General features: G+C 48.5%; 1 protein-coding gene across 5 annotated transcripts in view; it reads right to left on the reverse strand.

Annotated features, from left to right (window-relative positions):
- The window catches only part of whrna (whirlin a), a 251,445-nt gene that overhangs the window by 4,854 nt on the left and 226,044 nt on the right, over positions 1-20,547 (reverse strand). The gene's annotated exons all lie outside the window — the stretch shown is intronic.

Here is a 20,547-nt window from a genome sequence, read left to right on the forward strand (position 1 = left end):
GACGGTGGAGCACCAATGTTCTTTGTACATGGATGATCTCCTGCTGTGTATCTTCTGCGGGACAGGGGAGGAGTTTGTGGAGGCTGCTGCTTTAGTTGGTAGGGACGAGTTTTCGTTACCCTGGGATACAAGTGGCGCTGAGTTGGGCCCAGCTGCATAAGTTGAATTTGGTGCATTTGGTGGAGGGAATGAAGGCGGACTTTAAGAGGTGGCATGTGCTGACATTGTCATTGGCTGGTCGGGTCCTGACGGTAAAGAATATGGTGTTGGCGAAGTTTTTGTTTGTGTTTCAGAACCTCCCGATCTTTGTTTTTTGGGCAGAGAATGGGATGATTTTGAGGTTCCTGTGGGAGGGTAAGGCTTTGCGAGCTAGGAGGGTATTCTTGGAAAGGGAGCGGTGGGGGCGTGGTTGCGGTGCCCGGATGGGTCGTAGTCCCGCCGCTGGGAGGCCTCTCCCGCCGCCGAAGTTTGAACCACCTCTGGAATGGCGGGATCAGTGAGCGGGCCCCCGGGGTCCTGGGGGGGGGCGGGGGGCGATCGAACCGGGGGGTGCCCCCACGGTGGCCTGGCCCGCGATCGGGGCTCCCTGCTCAGATTCCGGGCCAGTGCCCTGGCTGCTCTCTTTCTCCTTCCGCGTCCGCCATGGCGGAAGCGGAAGAGAACCCCACATCGCGCATGCGCTGGCAGTGACGTCAGCGGCCAGAGCATTGGTTCCCCATTGGCTCTGGCTGGTCATGTGCCTCTCGTCCGATTGGTTGGGACTAGTCATGTGACTGCTCACCAATTGGTCGAGAGGCAAGTAGACCCCGCCTCCGAGGCAGGGTATAAGTACCCAGGTTTCCCGGCGATCAGCCTTTCTCTGTAGTCGACCACCGGGCTAACAACTAGCTGATTAAAGCCACAGTTCGGATCATCAACGTGTCTCGAGTCCAATTGATGGTACATCACCAAGTCTACCTCAGCTAGAACAGGAATTGAATCCAGTGATGTTGTCATTATTCTGAACCACATGCGAGCAATCTGGAGGTCTTGAGGCTCAGTGGGTGGCGTTCCTGCCTCTGAGCCAGTAGCTCCATGTTCGGGTCCCACCCTGGGACTTAATGGCCAAGGAAGGTACCGTAATAATGTGGCTAAGCAGATTGAGTACCTCTGACCTGCTCTTAAAGCCACAGTATTTATGTGTTTGGTCCAGTTCCATTTCTGGTCAATGGTGACCCCCCCCTCAGTACTTCGATAATTGGGATTCAGTGTTTGTAATGCGACTGTTTCAAGGGGAGATAGATTTGCTTTTGTTGGAGATGATCATTGCTTGGTGTTTGCGTGGCATGCATGTAACTTGCCACTTGTCAGCCCAAGCCTGAATATTGTCCAAGTCTTGCTTCATATGTACTTGGTCAAAATGTAGCTTTGAAGTGAAGTGCACTTACTCTCACCTCAGTCCGGGGTACAACATGGCCAGTAAATCCCGCGAGAGGCCCCTCACTGGATTTACCTGGCTCAACACACCTTGCAGGATCTAACAAGGTCTTGCAAGATGTCGTGATCTAGATCCCACCCGCGATGGGCAGGATCCAGACCACCTAATCTGCATATTAAAGTGCTGTAGTAAGGCACACTTTAATGCGCACTTGTAGGAGTTACTCCCATGCCCTGGAGACCCCAAGCAAGTGGCAGTATTGGCCTCCAAAAATGGTGGCCAAGCATACCAGGACATGTGGGTTGAGGTCTCCCAGAGGATCAGGGTGCCTGGGCTCTGGGCAGGGTTGTACCACAGCACCCTGATGCCAATATGATAGTGCCACCTGCTACACCCCATTTGTACACCTGCTACCCTGGTAGTGCCACCTGGGCACCCTGGTAGTGCCACCCTGGCAATGCCAGGAGGCCCAGGTGGCATTTTGCCTGCACTGGGGATAGGGCCTGGGTGTGCCCTACCCTGATGATCCCCTTATAGTTGAGTTAGGAGGTCTGGGGGTTGTGTTGGGGGAGGGGGTGTCTTGAGACAATCTCTTCCTGCACCGAGGAGCTCTACCCCTCAGGAAACAGGACTAAGTTCAGCCTCAGTAGGGTGTTCCCTGCTGAGGCCCCAAAATAAATCCAAGTCCTGTTAGATATCGCTTGGCTAGCTAAATGCGTTTGACACGGGATTCTGTTTCATTTCTGTTAAGTCGCGCCTACAGTGTTTTACAGCACAGAAAGAGGCTCTTCATCCCATTGTGTCTGCGCCGGCCATCAAGCACCTATCTATTCTAATCTTATTTTCCAGCACTTGGCCCATAGCCTTATATGCTATGGAGTTTCAAATGCTCATCTAAATACTTCTTAACTGTTGTGAGGGTTCCCGCCTCTACCGTCCTTTCAGGCAGTGAATTCCAGATTCACACCACCCTCTGGGTGAAAAAACATTTTCCTCATGTCCTCTGTACCTCCTGCCCCGTTACCTTAAATCTATGCCCCTGGTTATTGACCCCTCCAGAAAGGGGAAATGATCCTTCCTATCTGCCTAATGCCCCTCATAATCTTACTCATCTCAATCAGCTTACCGCCCCCCCCCCCACCCCTCAGCCTTCTCTGTCCTGAGGGAAACAACGGCAGTCTAACCAGCCTCTCTTGACATCTGATATGCCCCAGAACAGGCAACAGTCAACAAATCTCCTCTGCACCCTCTCTAGTGAAATCACTTCCTTTCTACAATGTGCTGACCAGAACTGCTGTACTCCAGCTGTGGCCTAACCAGCGTCTTATACAGCTCCAACATAACCTCCCTGCTCTTATAGTCTATGCCTTGGCTAATAAAGGAAAGTATCCCATATGCTTTCTTGGCCACCTAATCTATGTGTTGCTAAATTTAGGATGGTTGGCATAGTGTTCACAAAAACAACAAAATAACTTTAAATTGAACTAAACACTATTAACATTTATTAACACTACTAATTTGGATTCAACACTTACTCCTAGATAATACACAGTTGATAATAAACATATAATCTACGCTCATCTATTACTAATCTCTACACTATAACATTAATTATGATTTGCTCTCAATCACACTATTTTACCTTCAGTCTGTTCCCTAGTCTTCTCCTCAACCTCTCACTCGCAAGGCTTAGCATCAATGTCTTATATACTTGTACATCTAGCTCCCTCTAGTGGTTGAGTTAGGCATCTCATTAACCCTTGCAGTTCTTACATTTATGATAATGCCACATCAATATATTCTGCTACCTTCAAGATCTATGCACATTCACATCAAGATCCCTCCGATCCTCTGCACTTCAATGCCTTCTTACTTTAAAACACTGACTGCCCCATAGTTGCAAAGCGGCTGCACATCGCTTTGTCTCCAAACCAATGTAACGGCGGTGCAAACATTCGCTGCAAACACTAAATTATGCACCTGCGTTGCTTATACGCCGCTGCCACTGACAATACAGCCGCCATTACTTTGCACCAGCTTAAAGATCCACCCTGGCAATTCAACCATTAATGATTAAAGATCAAATATAATTTAGAGCAAGGAAAATCCAAGAACTCAGTTGTTTCTCTGAGCATAAAGAACGATTGAATAGCACCAGAAAATGCCTTGTCAGCATAAACATATAGTCAGGACTGATTGTAGGGGCTTGAGGTTGCATCCTAAGGTCAGCTTTCAATAGTCTAATTGCGGGCTGCTTGTTTCCTGTGCAAGTTATTTTTAATCACATTTCATTAATTCTGATAAAGTGTCATCACCGTCGTTTTTCTCATCAATATGCCCAGCCTAATTTATAAATTCCGATGAAGCACGTGATGTGAACGCAAACAAGTTTTAAAAAAAGACTAATTGATAGCACCCACTAATTAGTCTTGAAGGAAATATTCTAATTGGATTAGGATTATGCTGCGCCTGTCTATTCTCACAGGCGACATTTGGCTAAATCCTTCTCACAGCGTTACATAAATCTCAACCCGTTGCCAAGATACGGCTGTTCAAAAGCTGTACACATCAACTGTCACCATGGGCAGTTTAAGAAAACCTGTTAGGGGAGAGGTAGCCTACCAAACTACCTCATATTTTTCAACTTGTTACACTTGTGATTCACATAGAATTTACGGTGCAGAAGGAGGCCATTCAGCCCATCGAGTCTGTACCGGCCCTTGGAAAGAGCACCCTACTTAAGCCCATGCCTCCACCCTGTCTCCGTAACCGTGTAACCCCACCTAACCTTTTGGATACTAAGGGGCAATTTAGCATGGCCAATCCACCTAACCTGCACACCGTTGGACTGTGGGAAGAAACCGGAGCAGCACAACCCACGCAGACACGGGGAGAAAGTGCAAACTCCACGCAGACAGTCACCCGAGGCAGGAATTGAACACAGGTCCCTGGAGCTGCGAGGCAGCAGTGCTAACCACTGTGCGACCGTGCTGCCCCGTGATGCCAGTTTTACTTTGGTTTAGATCTCATGAAGAAAGCTGTGGCGTCATCGGACCTTGCGGACAATGTATTGGGATCTAAAAAAAAAGAGGAAGCCACTTGGCCAGTCGAATCTGTTCTGCCAAACGGCCATCCACAATAGTGCATGGGGATGATTAAAATAATGAAGGTCGTTGACAGATTGGATAAGGTTATGAGTCATCTACAATAGAACAGAACAGAATCTTAATAGTCAAAGCTCAGCTGATAAAACCAAATCATGTGAGAGCTGTGAAATGCGCTGCTCCAGAAGCTTGTAGATGCATAAACAACTGAGGAATTTAAAGAGATATAGAAATGTTTCAAAATGTCTTCATTAGGTTGGGGTTGTTTTCCTTACAGCAGAGAAAGCCGAGGGGGAGCATGATCAAGGTGTACAAAACTATGAGGAAAAGATAGGGCAGGTAGGAATAAACCCTTCCCCTTAGTAGAGGGGTCAATAACCAGGGGCGGAGAGGCTTTAAAGGATGCTATACAAAATTTTGACTTGGAAAATAAGTTTATTAAGGCTAGTTAAAAGAATGAACAGAAAATTAGGGGTTGTGTGCCTATGATTTTCCTGAGCAGCGCCTCATTAAACGCTGGGTGTATTACTGGGTGTACTCAAGTTGGCAATTATCTCAAGGAAAAAACCAGGGAACTGCAATTAAAAAGATTAAGCTGTCATCTCCAGGAAACATAACCCAGGTTAAGCTCATCTTTCACCATACACCTCAGTGCCTCCAACCAAGATATTAGCTTGATTAATTCTTACCAGTTTCTCCCCTAGGCTGATCTTCACTCTGACGATTTCCAAGTTGCGCCTCTATGATTTAAATCCGGTATTTCTACTCCCAGTAACCACAATGAAAACTTGTTAGATGTGTTAAATCTGGCAGCAACTTCCCCACAACCAAATTCTGTAGCTCTGGTGAGTTTACATTATTGGGTCGCCAATGGTTTTAGCGGGATTCTCTGCCCTTGGTTATTGACCCCTCTATTAAGGGGAAAGGTTTATTCCTACCTACCCTATCTGTTCCTCATAGTTTTGTACACCTCGATCATGCTCCCCCTCGGCTTTCTCTGCTGTAAGGAAATTAGGAGCACAAAGACACATCCACAACTAAACAACATAAAAGGGTTTGCTTTTCCTCGGCACAGTGGCACAGTTGCACAGTGGTTAGCACTGCTGTCTCACAGCGCCAGGGACTCGGGTTCAATTCCAGCTTGGGTGACTGTCTGTGTGGAGTATGCCCTTCCTCCCCGTGTTGGTGTGGTTTCCTCTGGGTGTCCAGATTACTTTCAACAGTCCAAAGTTGTGTAAATTAGGTGGATTGGCCATGCTAAATTGCCCCTTAGTGTCCAAAGGCTGACTTACTGGGTTGCGGGGATAGGGTGGGGGCGTCAGAGAGTTGGTGCAGGCCTGATGGGCTGAATGGCCTCCTTCTGCACTGTCAACTCTCAACCGACCTCCTGGGGACAGCCTGTCAATTGACATTGTGTGCAGCATTCTCTTTCTGTACTGTTAAACACTCTTGAATATTTCAACGGAAGGACCTCTTTGCAGGTATGTCAATAGTTGTAGGAGACCATTAAAGACCACCAGTAAACAAGAGCACAAACAGAAATGGTAGTTTTCCTGCTCTGCAAGAAAAGACCATCAACATCTCGGCTATTAACTCGGGGAGTCTCCGCTTTCATCAGCAATTTAGCTACCTTATGTTATAATATGGTCCGCCAGCAATTAACCAAATTTATTTTGATTCAAAGCATTTCATGAACCTTTCGTTGGAACGCTAAGTAAAGGTTGATCAAAAGAGCTCTTCTGAAGGAGATAGGATGCTGCACGGGAGACAGTCCATCCCATATTATGGTGTGTGGAAGCGTTGATTGAACAGGATTTATTATGTAAGTAGAGTGCCATAATGAAAAGTGAAATGACGAAGAAAATCGCTAATGCGATTGAAAGTGCCTGAAAGTGATTTAAAGTCAGGCTAAAGCAGCCCAGGAGAGCATGAAATATGAAATTAATTATAGTTGACAATTAGTGGGGGGTAATGAGATATGAGCAAGCTGCACAGAGCTGGCGGGCTTGTCTTCACTTACAGCTCAATTACAACAATTTGAACTTGTACGAATAATGTACAGAAATTGTTCCCAGGTTTTAGGGCAATCATTTGTCATTAAGGACTAAGAAATAGTTTGCATCATTTTGGGGCATCTGATCTGCAGAGAGCTAATAGCCACTGACCCACAGAGTAAAGCAGCCCACACTCAAGTGAAAAAGGTCTGGGGACTTCAGGGTGCCTAGTATCTGTTCCCACTGACAAGCACAAGGCTCAGTGATAGAAACCCACGCATGTTGATGCATCAATCCATTCGATCCAGAAGGTGAAGGAGAGTTGACTGGGCTTCGGACAGTGATGGGAGTGGGAGCAGGGTGCTTAGAGAAAGGGCCCGGAGAGGGAGATCAGAGGATTGCCTGGAGGTCAGAGTTGAGGAAATGAGGTTGGAATCTTGAGACCAGGAACTTTGGTCATTAGGTTGAGTACAGTATTAGCCCATTTTTTATTTTCTGCGGCTTTGCACTGGCTTTCCCAGGAGTGGCCTCAAACGCAAACCAAGATGACAAGAGGAAACAGAATCAAGCATTTAACTCAATATTTACAATTGATCATAGCCTAATCCATTGAATCCACAGAATACCTACAGTGCAGAAGGAGGATATTCGACCCACCAAGTCTGCACCGGCCCTCTGAAGGAGCACCCTACCTCAGCCCAACCCCCCCCCCCCCCCCCCCATATTCCCCCATAACCCCACCTAACCTGCACATCTTTGGTCACTAAAGGGTAATTTACCATGGTCAATTCTCCTAAACTGCACATCTTTGGACAGTTGGAGGAACCTGGAACACCCGGAGGAAGCCCATGCAGACACGGGGAAAGCATGTAAACTCTACATAGACAGTCACCCAAGGTCTGAATCAAACCCGGGTCCTTGGCGCTATGAGGCAATAGTTCTAACTACTGTGTCACCGTGCCGCCCTCTAAAATCGGCTTCTGATGTGGATAATGGATGCCTCTAGTTTGGCCCATCCCAAAGTGACATTCAGCACTACCCTCACCAGAATTGTGCATGTGGAGCATGACACCATTTTGGACACAAAGTCGCACCTGTAGTTCTGAAAACCCAGGTGTGATGAAGCCAAATTTCTCGCCCCAAATGTTCTTTTGGTTTCCAGGTTCTGACAGGTGAGTTCTCATTTATTCTTTACAAACACAGAGATGGCGGAGGCTCTGAACCAATATTTTCTCTCTGTCTTCACAGTAGAAGATAATAAAACATTTTCAATAACTGCAGTTAATGCAGAGGAACTTGTTGCGATAACCATCACTAAGGAGAAGGTATTGAATAAACTAATGGATTTAAAGGCAGCTAAGTCTCTGGGACCTGATGGCCTGCACCCTAAGGTATTAAAGGAGGTTAGCAGCTAGATAGTGGATGTGTTGGGTGTTGGTTAAGTGATATCAAAATTCCCTGGATTCTGGAAAGGTCCCGGTGAATTGGAAACACACTAATGTGACGCCCCCTAATCAAAAACGGAGAGAGGCAAAAAGGAGGAAACTATAGATGGGTTAGCTTGACCTCTATGGTGGGGAAGTTGCTGGAATCAATCATTGAGGGGGAGATGACTGAACATTTGGAAAGACAAAGCTCAATCCACCATTATCAGCTTGGCTTTATGAAGGGTAAGTCATGCTTGACAACCTTGCTTGAGTTCTTTGAGGTCATAACCAGGAAGGTGGATAATGGGGGCCCTGTGAATGTGGTGTATCTAGACTTCCAGAAGGCGTTTGACAAGGTCCTGCATAAAAGACTGACCAAAAGGTGAGATTGCGGGGGATTGGGGGTAGGGTACTAGATTGGATAGAGGATTAGCTGACTGACTGAAAGCAGGGAGTCGGGATAAATGGGTCCTTCCCTGGCTGGTGAACTGTAACTAGTGGGGTGCCGCAGTTGTCAGTCCTCGGACCTCAACTATTTACAATCTATATAAACGATCTGAAAACAGGGACAGGGTGTAACATATCAAAATTTGCAGATGATACTAAAATAGGTAGCAAAGCAGGCAGTGAGGGAAGATAAACAGTTTACAGACGGATATTGATAGGCTCGGGGAATAAGCCAACATTTGGCAGATGGAGTTTAATGTGGATAAATGTGAGGTTATCCATTTTGGCCGATAAAATAGAAAAGCAAATTATTATCGAAATGGGAAGCAGATTCAAAATGCATCTGGGCAGAGAGATCTGAGTATTTTTGTTCATGAATGATAGGAAGTCGGTATGCAGATGCAGCATGACATTAAAAAGGAAATGGAATTTTAGCATTTATTGTAAAAGGACTGGAATATAGAAGTAGAGAAGTGTTGATGTAATTATATAGAGTGTTGGTGAGACCACATCGAGAGTATTGTGTCCAGTTTTGGTCTCCTTATTCGGTGAAGGATGTGGTGGCACTGGAGACAGCTCAGAGAAGGTTCATCAGATTGATTCCAGGGATGAAAGGGTTGATGAATGAGGAGAGATTAAACAGTTTGGGTTATACTCGCTGGAGTTCAGAAGAATGAGAGAGGGTCTGATCAAGGTATGTAAAATACTAAAAGGGGTTGATAAAGTAAACGTAGACCAAATGTTCCCCCTTATGGGGCAATCTAGAACAAGAGGTCACAGATATAGGTTGAAAGGGCAGTTGATTTAAAACTGAGATGAGGAGGAACTACTTCTCGCAGAGGGCGATGAATTTGGGGAACTCGCTGCCCCATAGTGCGGTGGAGTCTGAATCATGAAATGGTTTCAAGGAGATAGATATACTTCTGATTTTTAAAAATGGGTCAAAGGGATATAGGGAACAGGTAGGAAGGTAGTTTTCAGACCAGGAAGAGAGCAGCCATGATCTGATCGAGTGGAGGAGCAGGCTCGAAGGGCTGAATTGCCTACTTCTGCTGCTAATTCCAAAATTCCTAAACACAATAATCATCCTATTACTATGCCCATTTTCCCAATCTTTTGGCAGTTTGAACTCATATCATGGCATTGTAATTCCATTCTAAAGAGGAAACTCTTTACTGTTTTAAGCAGCTCTGGTGCTCACTCCCCACAGCTAGGAAGCACTCACCATGCCTCAGTACCCTACCTCTTATTGGACCCTTTCATCTGGCAATTCAGTCATTGAGGCCGAAATCCTGCTCCTCAAATAATTCCCAATTATGTTTCTACATTATAGTCTGTTTTATCTCATCCTATAACTGCAAAGCATCATTAGCTTTGCCAGATTGAGCTTTTTGGACTGCTGACGTGAATTTAACGGATTGATTAAATTTCAATTCTTCACAATTCATTGAAACGTCATGATCTACGCTGAACTGTGTGCTTCATACTGCAATGTTAAAAGACACTCCATTGACTAGGGTGTTCAGGTACACAGTTTCGGGGATTTTGCAGCCTTGTTCGCTGCAGTTCCTCCCCATCATCGCCATGGCGTCACGTCGGCAAGGTTTACAACAGCTTTTTAAAAACTGAACCAGGTGAAAAGAACCCGCCAGGTGCGCACAGGTAACTACAGCACCTGGGGAGAGAGGGAAATGTCTGGGCTGGACCCTGGCACAGCCCCGGCACTGACCCTTTGGCCCCCTTGCACTGCCCACAGTCAGTGCCGGGGACATGATCTGGAGAGCCCCATGAGGTCACTCTTTGTGTGTGGGGGGTCCTTGTGTTCATGAGAGGTGTTTCCGATGGGATGTTGGAGTCCCCCTGGAAGGTGGAGGGGGTTCCCCATGTGTGTTTGTGGGGGTTCTTCATTTTCTTTTTCTCTGGAAAATCGACATTGCTGATTCTTTTAGAGCCCGCAGTGGCAGTGTGACAGCATGGGTCACGTCCCCAGGGTTTCCTTCCTCTCAGTGCTGGGCAATGTGGCAAGAAAGGCCGAATGTGCAGCCTGGTCCTGCACCTCGAAGAAAGAGTGGATAATTTTTCGCATTGCCCATATTGCTCTCATTTAGGGTGAGATTCTCCAATCGGGAGACTACGTCCCGATTCTCCCACCCCAGGGGGCTGGGAGCGGTGCCGCGTCATTTACGCACGTCGGGCCATGTCGCCGCATAAATGACGCCACCCGCTCGGGGGCCCCGCAAGAAATGTCAGAGTGATCTTGCGGGGCGGCGGAGGAAAGGAGTGCCTCCTTCAGAGAGGCCGGCCGGCCGGTGGGCACCGATCGCGGGCCAGGCCCCTTTTGAGTGCCCCCCCCCCCCCCCCCCCGGTGCTGGATCCCCCCTCCCCCCCCCACAGGCTGCCCCCCAAGCGTTCCCGCGCTGTTCACGCCGGCAGCGACCAGGTGTGGTCGGCGCTGGCGGGAACACGTCGTATTAGACAGGCTGCTCCGGGCCGGAGAATCGCCGCTCGCCCGTTACAAACGCCGAGCGGCGATTCTCCGAGCGGCCAGCCGTAAATTTCACCGCGTTGGTTTGAGGGGGGGTATGGGAGAATCACGTGCGGGTGCCGGGGCGGCGTGGCGGGACTCGCCCGGCGCCCCCGCGATTCTCCCACCCGGCATGGGGGGTTGGGGGGGGGGGGGGGGGGGGTAGAATTGCGCCCTTAACTTTTGGTGCCCAGACTGAGAGTGTCAGGGGACAGTATCATAGAATCCCTACAGTACAGAAAGAGGCCATTTGGCCCATCGAATCTGCACTGACACTTTGAAGGACCACCCTTCCTAGGCCCAGCCCTAACTTGCCATGAAGCATTCTCAAAATAATATGGAGCAATACAATTGTTCTGAACATTCCCGTGCATCTTTATTGTCAAATTGGATTCTGAAGTTCACACAATAAAATGAATTTATTGCAGCCGAATTTCTAGTCAATATTCTGTCTCTCTTCCACTGTCAAATGTTTGGGGAAGGTTGACCAGTCATTGGGAATCATTTCAGATGAACGTACCCCCACTCTGTGGGTTAGGGAGTGAACTGAACTACTGCGGGAAACTCTGTTAAAGGAAAATTTGAAATGTGAACGGTCATTCTTCAGAGGAAGAGCAGCATATCCACGGGACACTGTTATGTATTTTATATATCTCACAGCAATGCAGAGATGACACTAATTTCTAAGTGGGCAACAAGTTTATTTGTAAATGTATTAAAATATCTCTGCAATCACAAAACATCGGCATGCAAGCTTACAGTTCAGCTTCTAGTCTTTTCTGTGGTGTCTGTTTATCTTGCTATGAATCCATACCCAGGTTTGACTACTCAAGCATTGTGAGCATAGATCAGTTAGCAGGCTCACAATCCAACACAGAACAACAAAACAATTGAACAGTACAGACCGGCAGCAAAGACTTTAAGGTACATGGGGCGCGATTCTCTGCTCCCCACGCCAGGTGGGAGAATCGCGTAGGGCCGGGCGACTTACGACATGCCCCCCTGGGGCCCCTGCGATTCTCCCACCCCCCACTAGGAAGAATCGCCGCTCGCCATTTTTCACGGCGACCGGCGATTCTCCGGCCCGGATGGGCCGATCGGCCTGCCGTTCCTGACCGGTTTACGACGACGGCAACCATACCTGTTCGCTGCCATCGTGAACATGGCGCCAAATGCTAGTTTGAAGCTTGTGGGAGGCGGAGAGGGGAGTGACCACCACGGCCGTGTTCGGGAGGGAACTGGCCCGCGATCGGTGCCCACTGATCGTCGGGCCGGCGTCTCAAAGCAACGCACTCTTTCCCCTCTGCCGCCCTGCAAGATCAAGCCGCCACGTGTTGCGGGGCAGCGGAGGGGAAGATGGTAACTGCGCATGCGCGGGTTGGAGCCGTCAGCTGTCGTGACGTCAGACGCGCATGCGCGTGTTGGAGCCAGCCAACCTGCACATGCGTGGCTGACGTCACATAGGCGCCGCCGTCGCGTCATTCTCGGCACGCCACCTTGACGCAAGCGTCAATGCCCAGCGGCCGAGAGTTACGGAGCGCCGCTCCTAGCCCCCCGGGTGGGGGTGAATTAGGTGCGAGAAGCGGCCTCCGAGGCCGTTGTGAACTCGGCCGAGTTCACGACGGCCTTCCCGATTTATCGCGGGAGCGGAGAATTCCGCCCATGATGTACCATTAATCCACTGCTAGACGATGAGAGCGAGAGTACATAGGCTCTATTACACAAGAACTTGCCTGCCTGAGATCGCTGTAACAACTCAGCGCCGCCCCAGGCGGCCAGTCTATATACCATCCGGGGGGGGCAGAGCTGGAGGAGAAGCACACCAGGGTTCCAGTACACTACATACAGGGATCATATTACAGTACTCTACAGACAACTTATTCTGGTGAATACATTCACCACATTCACCCCCTGTTTAAAAAATGAAGTCCAGTGGGGGTGAAGTGGGGTCATCAAATGTTCAGTTTGTCTGGAGGCCAGACTGTTCTATTGGACCTCCTCAGACCCGGCGGTGCGGCGGGTGCTGCGGATGTAGTCGTTGACTCCGGGAGCATGTTGACTGGAGCTTCGGTCCAGCGTGTCAGCGACGGTTGAGGAGTGGGGGTAGGCAGGGGGGAGGTGGATGGCAGCAGGAGGGTGGTGCATAGCGGTAAGGGGGAGGTGGATGGCGGCAGCATATACTTGGGACAGTACAGGAGCCCCGGGGGGGGGGGGGGGCGTAAAGGGGTGGGGGGGTGGCGGTAGGCGGGGAGGGGGGGTGCACATTGGCATGGGATCCAGCCGGGGCCAGGTCCCGTAGGGAGACCGTATCTTGCCGTCCGTCTCGATGCGCGACGTAGGCGTATTGGGGGTTGGCGTGCAGCAGCTGGACCCTCTCGACCAGGGGGTCGGTCTTATGGCTCCTCGTATGCTTCCGGAGAAGGACAGGTCCCGGAGTTGTCAGCCAGGATGGAAGCGAGACCCCGGAGATGGACTTCCTAGGGAAGACAAACAAACGGTCGTGAGGGGTCTCGTTCGTGGCTGTTCGTGGCGGGGAATCGGGAGACTTCTAGACCGGAGGGCAAGAAGGACGGCCTTCAATACCGTCGCGTTCTCTCTCTCCACCTGCCCGTTACCCTGTGGTTTGTAGCTCGTAGTCCTGCTCGAGGCAGTGCCCTTACTGAGCAGGTACTGACGCACCTCATTGCTCATGAACGAGGTGCTCCGGTCACTGTGGACGTATGCTGAGAAACCAAACAGGGTGAAGATGCTGTGCAGTGCCTTTATAACAGTGGCCGAGGTCATGTCGGGACATGGGATAGCGAAGGGGAAGCGGGAGTATTCGTCAACGACGGTAAGGAAGTATATATTACAGTTGCTGGAAGGGAGGGGTGCTTTGAAGTCAATGCTGAGGCGCTCAAGGGCTGAGAGGCCTTTACCAGGTGGTCCTTGTCTGGCCGGCAGAAGTGCGGCTTGCATCCGCACAGACTTGGCAATCCCTTGTCATGGCCCTGGCCTCCTCGATGGAGTAGGGCAGGTTCCGGGCTTTAATAAAGTGGATAAGCTGAGTGACCCCTGGGTGACAGAGGTCATTGTGGATAGCCCAAAGTCGGTCGTCTTGTGTGCTGGCGCATGTGCCGCGGGACAGGGCATCTGGGGACTCGTTGAGCTCCCGAGGACGATACTTAATATCGTAAGTATAGGTGGAGAATTCGAAGGGGCTGGTTTAGCACACTGGGTTAAATCACTGGCTTTGAAAGCAGACCAAGGCAGGCCAGCAGCACGGTTCAATTCCCGTACCAGCCTCCCCGAACAGGCGCCGGAATGTGGCGACTAGGGGCTTTTCACAGTAACTTCATTGAAGCCTACTCGTGACAATAAGCGATTTTCATTTTCATTTCATATGCTCGTCGGCCTTCACATCCCTGTAGTTGCAGTTGCGGGTGAGTCAGGCTCTCCAGATACTCGTCCAGCGATTCCCCGGTGCGTTGTCAGCGGGTAGTGAGGAGGTGCCGCGCGAACACTTCGTTCACGGGCTTCACGAACTGTCTGTTTAGAATCGCAACCGCCGCATCGTAGGTGGGTGCGTCCTGAATCGTACCCGAGATTCGGTGGCTCACCCGGGGGTGGAGGAGACGCAGCTTGAGGACGTCGGAGGGAGGCGTTGCAGAGGAGTCGAGGTAGGCCTCAAAACAGTGGAGCCAGTGGGAGAAGATTTCCTTAGCTTCTGCTGCTCCTGTGTCGAGTTCCAATTTATCAGGCATCAGAGCGGCTTCCATAGTGATGTCTTTGTGTAATAAATTGATGTGCCATTAATCCACTGCTAGATGATGAGAGCGAGAGAACATAGGTTTTATGGCACAAGAACTTTCCTGCCTGAGATCGCTGTAATAACTGAGTGCCGTCCCCAGGCGGCCGGTCTATATACCGTCCGGGGAGCAAGAGCCAGAGGCGCAGCCCACCAGGGTTCCAGTAAACTACATGGAAAAGGGATCCTATTACAGTACTCGACAGACAACGTATTCTGGTGAATACATTCACCACAGTACATTACAAGGACTCATTTCATCCAAGTCCTGATCATATTTACAAAAAGGCAGTTTCTGTTGTGTTAGTTGGTAATAGATGCAAAATGGAAGTTCCTCCTTTGGCCCTAATATTTTGCATTGCTTTTCGGTAAATATTTCAATTACACTGGGAAGATGGGGGTTTGAAGGGTGAAAGCTTTCAAATACCAATTTCAGTTAAAGATATTAATATCTTTGTCAAATGATATTTGTTGGCCATTCCTTTTTAAAACAATATGGTTTGGGTCAGAATTTGGGAGAGATCCATGAGGGAATTGTAATTTGGCGAGGGAGTTGCAAATTGTACATTGTAGTGACGCGAGTTGGAATTTGGAAATTGGTTGCGGGACACAGCATCAGGCTGGAATGATTAAGAAGCATTGAGATGAGCACTTGAAACGCCATAGCACACACAGCTACAGAGCAAGTTCTGGAAAATAGGATTAGAATAGATAGGTGCTTGATGGTCTGTGCAGGCACGATGGGCCTCTTTCTGTGCTGTAAAACTCTATGGCTCAACTTACCATGGTGCCTCCCTGGTGCCAGGGTCCAGGATGTCTCAGAACGGGTATGGGCATCCTGAATGAGGAGGGCAAACAGGCAGAGGGCGTTGTACATATTGGTACTAACGACATGGGCAGGAAGGGGCATGAGGTCCTGCAGCAGGAGTTCAGGGAGCTAGGCAGAAATTTAAAAGACAGGACCTCTAGGGTTGTAATCTCGGGATTGCTCCCTGTGCCACGTGCCAGTGAGGCTAGAAATAGGAAGATAGAGCAGCTAAACATGTGGCTGAACAGCTGGTGTAGGAGGGAGGGTTTCCGTTATCTGGACCACTGGGAGATCTTCTGGGACAGGTGTGACCTATATAAGGGCGGGTTGCATCTAAACTGGAGAGGCATAAATATCCTGGCCGCGAGGTTTGCTAGTGTCACACGGGAGGGATTAAACTAGTATGGCAGGGGGGTTGGTAGTGGAGCAATACGTCAGAAGGTGAAAGCATTGAGGGAGAACTAGGGAATAGGGCCAGTATGGCTCTGAGGAAGAGCAGACAGGGAGATGTTGCTGTAAATCAGATGTTGATTTACCCTCAAACATCCGCTCCCAATCTAGGTTATTCAGTTCCTGCCTAATATTATATTTAGCCTTATGGTGGCCTGAAGTGCATATGTTTCAATGCAAGAAGTATAACGGGTAAGGCAGATGAACTTAGAGCTTGGAACTATGATGTCATTGCCATTACAGAGACCTGGTTGAGGGAAGGACAGGATTGGCAGCTAAACGTTCCAGGATTTAGATGTTTCAGGCGGGATAGAGGGGGATGTAAAAGTGGTGGCGGAGTTGCGCTACTGGTTAGGGAGAATATCACAGCTGTACTAGCGAGGCTATATGGATAGAGATCAGGAATAAGAAGGGTGCAGTCACAATGTTGGGGGTTTACTACAGGCCTCCCAACAGCCAGCGAGAGATAGAGGAGCAGATAGGTAGACAGATTTTGGAAAGGAGTAAAAGCAACAGGGTTGTTGTGATGGGAGACTTCAACTTCCCCAATATTGACTGGGACTCACTTAGTGCCAGGGGCTTGGATGGGGCAGAGTTTGTAAGGAGCATCCAGGAGGGCATCTTAAAACAATATGTAGATAGTCCAACTAGGGAAGGGGCTGCACTGGACCTGGTATTGGGGAATGAGCCCGGCCAGGTGGTAGAAGTTTCAGTAGGGGAGCATTTCAGGAACAGTGACCACAATTCAGTAAGTTTTAAAGTGCTGGTAGACAAGGATGAGAGTGGTCCTAGGGTGAATGTGCTAAATTGGGGGAAGGCTAATTATAACAATATTAAGCAGGAACTGAAGAACCTAGATTGGGAGCGGATGTTTGAGGGTAAATCAACATCTGACATGTGGGAGGCTTTCAAATGTCAGTTGAAAGGAATTCAGGACCGGCATGTTCCTGTGGGGAAGAAGGATAAATATGGCAAATTTCGGGAATCTTAGATAACGAGAGATATTGTAGGCCTCGTCAAAAAGAAAAAGGAGGCACTTGTCAGGGCTAGAAGGCTGGGAACAGGCAAAGCCTGTGTGGAATATAAGGAAAGTAGGAAGGAACTTAAGCAAGGAGTCAGGAGGGCTAAAAGGGGTCACGAAAAGTCATTGGCAAATAGGGTTAAGGAAAATCCCAAGGCTTTTTACACGTACATAAAAAGCAAGAGGGTAGCCAGGGAAAGGGTTGGCCCACTGAAGGATAGGAAAGGGAATCTATGTGTGGAGCCAGAGGAAATGGGCGAGGTACTAAATGAATACTTTGCATCAGTATTCACCAAAGAGAAAGAATTGGTGGATGTTGAGTCTGGAGAACGGTGTGTAGATAGCCTGGGTCACATTGAGATCCAAAAAGATGAGAGAGGCTAGAGGGGAAATTGCTGAGGCCTTGACAGAAATCTTTGGATCCTCACTGTCTTCAGGTAATGTCCCGGAGGACTGGAGAATAGCCACTGTTTTTCCTTTGTTTAAGAACGGTAGCAAGGATAATCCAGGGAACTACAGGCCGGTGAGCCTTACGTCAGTGGTCGGGAAATTACTAGAGATAATTCTTCGAGACAGGATCTACTCCCATTTGGAAGCAAATGGACGTATTAGCGAGAGGCAACATGGTTTTCTGAAGGGGGGGGGGTGTCTCACTAACTTGACAGAGTTTTTCGAAGAGGTCACAAAGATGATTGATGCAGGTAGAGCAGTGGGTGTTGTCTATATGGACTTCAGTAAGGCCTTTGACAAGGTCCCTCATGGCAGACTGGTACAAAAGGTGAAGTCACATGGGATCAGGGGTGAGCTGGCAAGATGGATACAGAACTGACTAGGTCATAGAAGGCAGAGAGTAGCAATGGAAGGGTGCTATTCTGATTGGAGGGCTGTGATTAGTGGTGTTCCACAAGGATCAGTGCTGGGATCTTTGCTGTTCGTAGTATATATAAATGATTTGGAGGAAAATGTAACTGGTCTGATTAGTAAGTTTGCAGACAACACAAAGGTTGGTGGAATTGCAGATAACAATGAGGACTGTCAGAGGATACAGCAGAATATAGATTGTTTGGAGACTTGGGCAGAGAGATGGCAGATGGAGTTTAATCCAGACAAATGTGAGGTCATGCATTTTGGAAGGTCTAATGCAGGTAGGGAATATACAGTGAATGGTAGAACCCTCAAGAGTATTGACAGTCAGAGAGATGTAGGTACACAGGTCCACAGGTCACTGAAATGGGCAACACAGGTGGAGAAGGTAGTCAAGAAGGCATACGGCATGCTTGCCTTCATTGGCCGGGGCATTGAGCATAAGAATTGGCAAGTCATGTTGCAGCTGTATAGAACCTTAGTTAGGCCATACTTGGAGTATAGTGTTCAATTCTGGTCGCCACACTACCAGAAGGATGTGAAGGCTTTAGAGAGGGTGCATAAGAGATTTACCAGGATGTTGCCTGGTATGGAGGGCATTAGCTATGAGAGGAGCAGTTGAATAAACTCGGTTTGTTCTCACTGGAACGATGGAGGTTGAGGGGCGACCTGATAGAGGTCTACAAAATTATGAGGGGCATAGACAGAGTGGATAGTCAGAGGCTTTTTCCCATGGTAGAGTAGTCAATTACTAGGGGGCGTAGGTTTAAGATGTGAGCGGCAAGGTTTAGAGGAGATGTACGAGGCAAGTTTTTTACTCAGAGGGTAGTGGGTGCCTGGAACTCGTTACCGGAGGAGGTGGGGGAAGCAGGGACGATAGTGACATTTAAGGGGCATCTTGACAAATACATGAATAGGATGGGAATAGAGGGATACGGACCCAGGAAGTGTAGAAGATTTTAGTTTAGATGGGCAGCATGGTCGGCACAGGCTTGGAGGGCCAAAGGGCCTGTTCCTCTGCTGTACTTTTCTTTGTTCTTTGAAAGCAGTTACGCAGGGTCCTCCTGACCCACCTGCTTTACAGAAAGGCATTTATGAGATGGACCAGGCCTTCTCACATCCCTTCAACTGTGGGTTTCCCAAGGGAAACCTGGCACTAACATTAGTATTCCTGATAAATTCGACTCTTACAGTCTTATTAAAATATGTTCACAATGGTCCTTCAAGGTGAAAGCAGGTTAGCCGCCCACTCCTCCTTTAAAATTGTAAGTGGATGTTTCGGGGGCTGGTCCAGATAACAATTACCCAGAGTGTTCAAAATTCAGAAGAAACATGGAATCAATGTGTGCAACGTGATTTTTGTAGTTAGAATCACAGAATCATTGAACTCCTACAATGCAGAAGGAGGCCATTCAACACATTGAGTCTGCACCGACTATTAGAGCACCCTACCCATGCCCACTTCCCAGTCCATCCCGCCCTGTCCCGATAACCTGCTCATCCCTGGACATGGCTAATCCACCTAACTCGCATATCTTTGGAATGTGGGAAGGAACCGCAACACCTGCAGGAGATCCCACACGAACAATGATCTCAAGGTTAAAATTGAACCCAGGTCTCTGGTGCTGTGAGGCAGCACTGCTAACCACTGTGCCGCCATGCTACCCCTAGTAGTGTAGTAGTACATTGTGTAGATTATGCATTGTGTATGGTTGAGGTCTGCATGAACTCCAAAGAAATGTATCCTTTGAAAAAAAATGTATTTCTCACTCCAAGTATGAGATATGTGGCAAAATACTTTTTCACACAATGAGTGGTTAGCGTCTGGAACGCACTGCCTGAGGGTGTGCTGCAGGCAGGTTCAATAGAGACGTTCATGAGGGAATTAGCTGATTGTTTGAAAAGGAAGTATCTGCAGGGTGCCAGAGGGAAGGTGGGAGAATGGCACTAGGTGAAATGCTTGTTTGGAGAGCCAGGGCAGACACGATGGACTGAATGGCTTCTTCTTTGTGCGCTACAACATTTCTGTGATGATGTGACATTTTTCCCTCCTCCTGAAAGCCTTGCGGGCATCCTATTCCAGAGCCACTGATTGATCTTTGCCATTTTATCCAGTGTCTTGTTATACTCTTGGCGTAGCATAAGCTGCTTCCTTGATGTTCACTCTGACAAAGGAAGGTTCAGACGTGGAGATAACTTCAACACGTTTATTGAACTATTTACAATTCTCCTACTCGGATTCGCCACTACTGTTAATCCTGATATGGCTATTCAGACTGACAAACCAGTCTGCTACAATCCAGGTGGTGGGTGAGATGTTGAATCAACCCTGTGTACACACTGAGTGTCTCCACTGGAAAGAGGAAGATCATGTCTGCTATGTCCTTTATATATGGGTTGGTGTAATGCCCTTCTGTGGTAGTGTCATCTCTGTGTGTATCGTGAATGCCCATTGGTTGTGTCGTATCTTACTAACCTATTGGTTGAGTTTCTGTGTCATGTCTCTGGTGCTCCCTCTAGTGTCTAGCTAGTCTACGTGTACTTACATTAACCCCTTGTGTGTATACAGTGATGCATATCACCACATCCCAGGCGTCTAATGTTTATGTATGAGATTTGACACGGAGAGGCAACAAGTCAACCAACCACAGGAAGGTTGGAGTCGCAAAGCCAACATCTAAATGCACATATTTGAAAACAGGAG

Source organism: Scyliorhinus canicula, chromosome 21 (genome assembly GCF_902713615.1).
Source record: "Scyliorhinus canicula chromosome 21, sScyCan1.1, whole genome shotgun sequence".
NCBI lineage: Eukaryota > Metazoa > Chordata > Chondrichthyes > Carcharhiniformes > Scyliorhinidae > Scyliorhinus > Scyliorhinus canicula.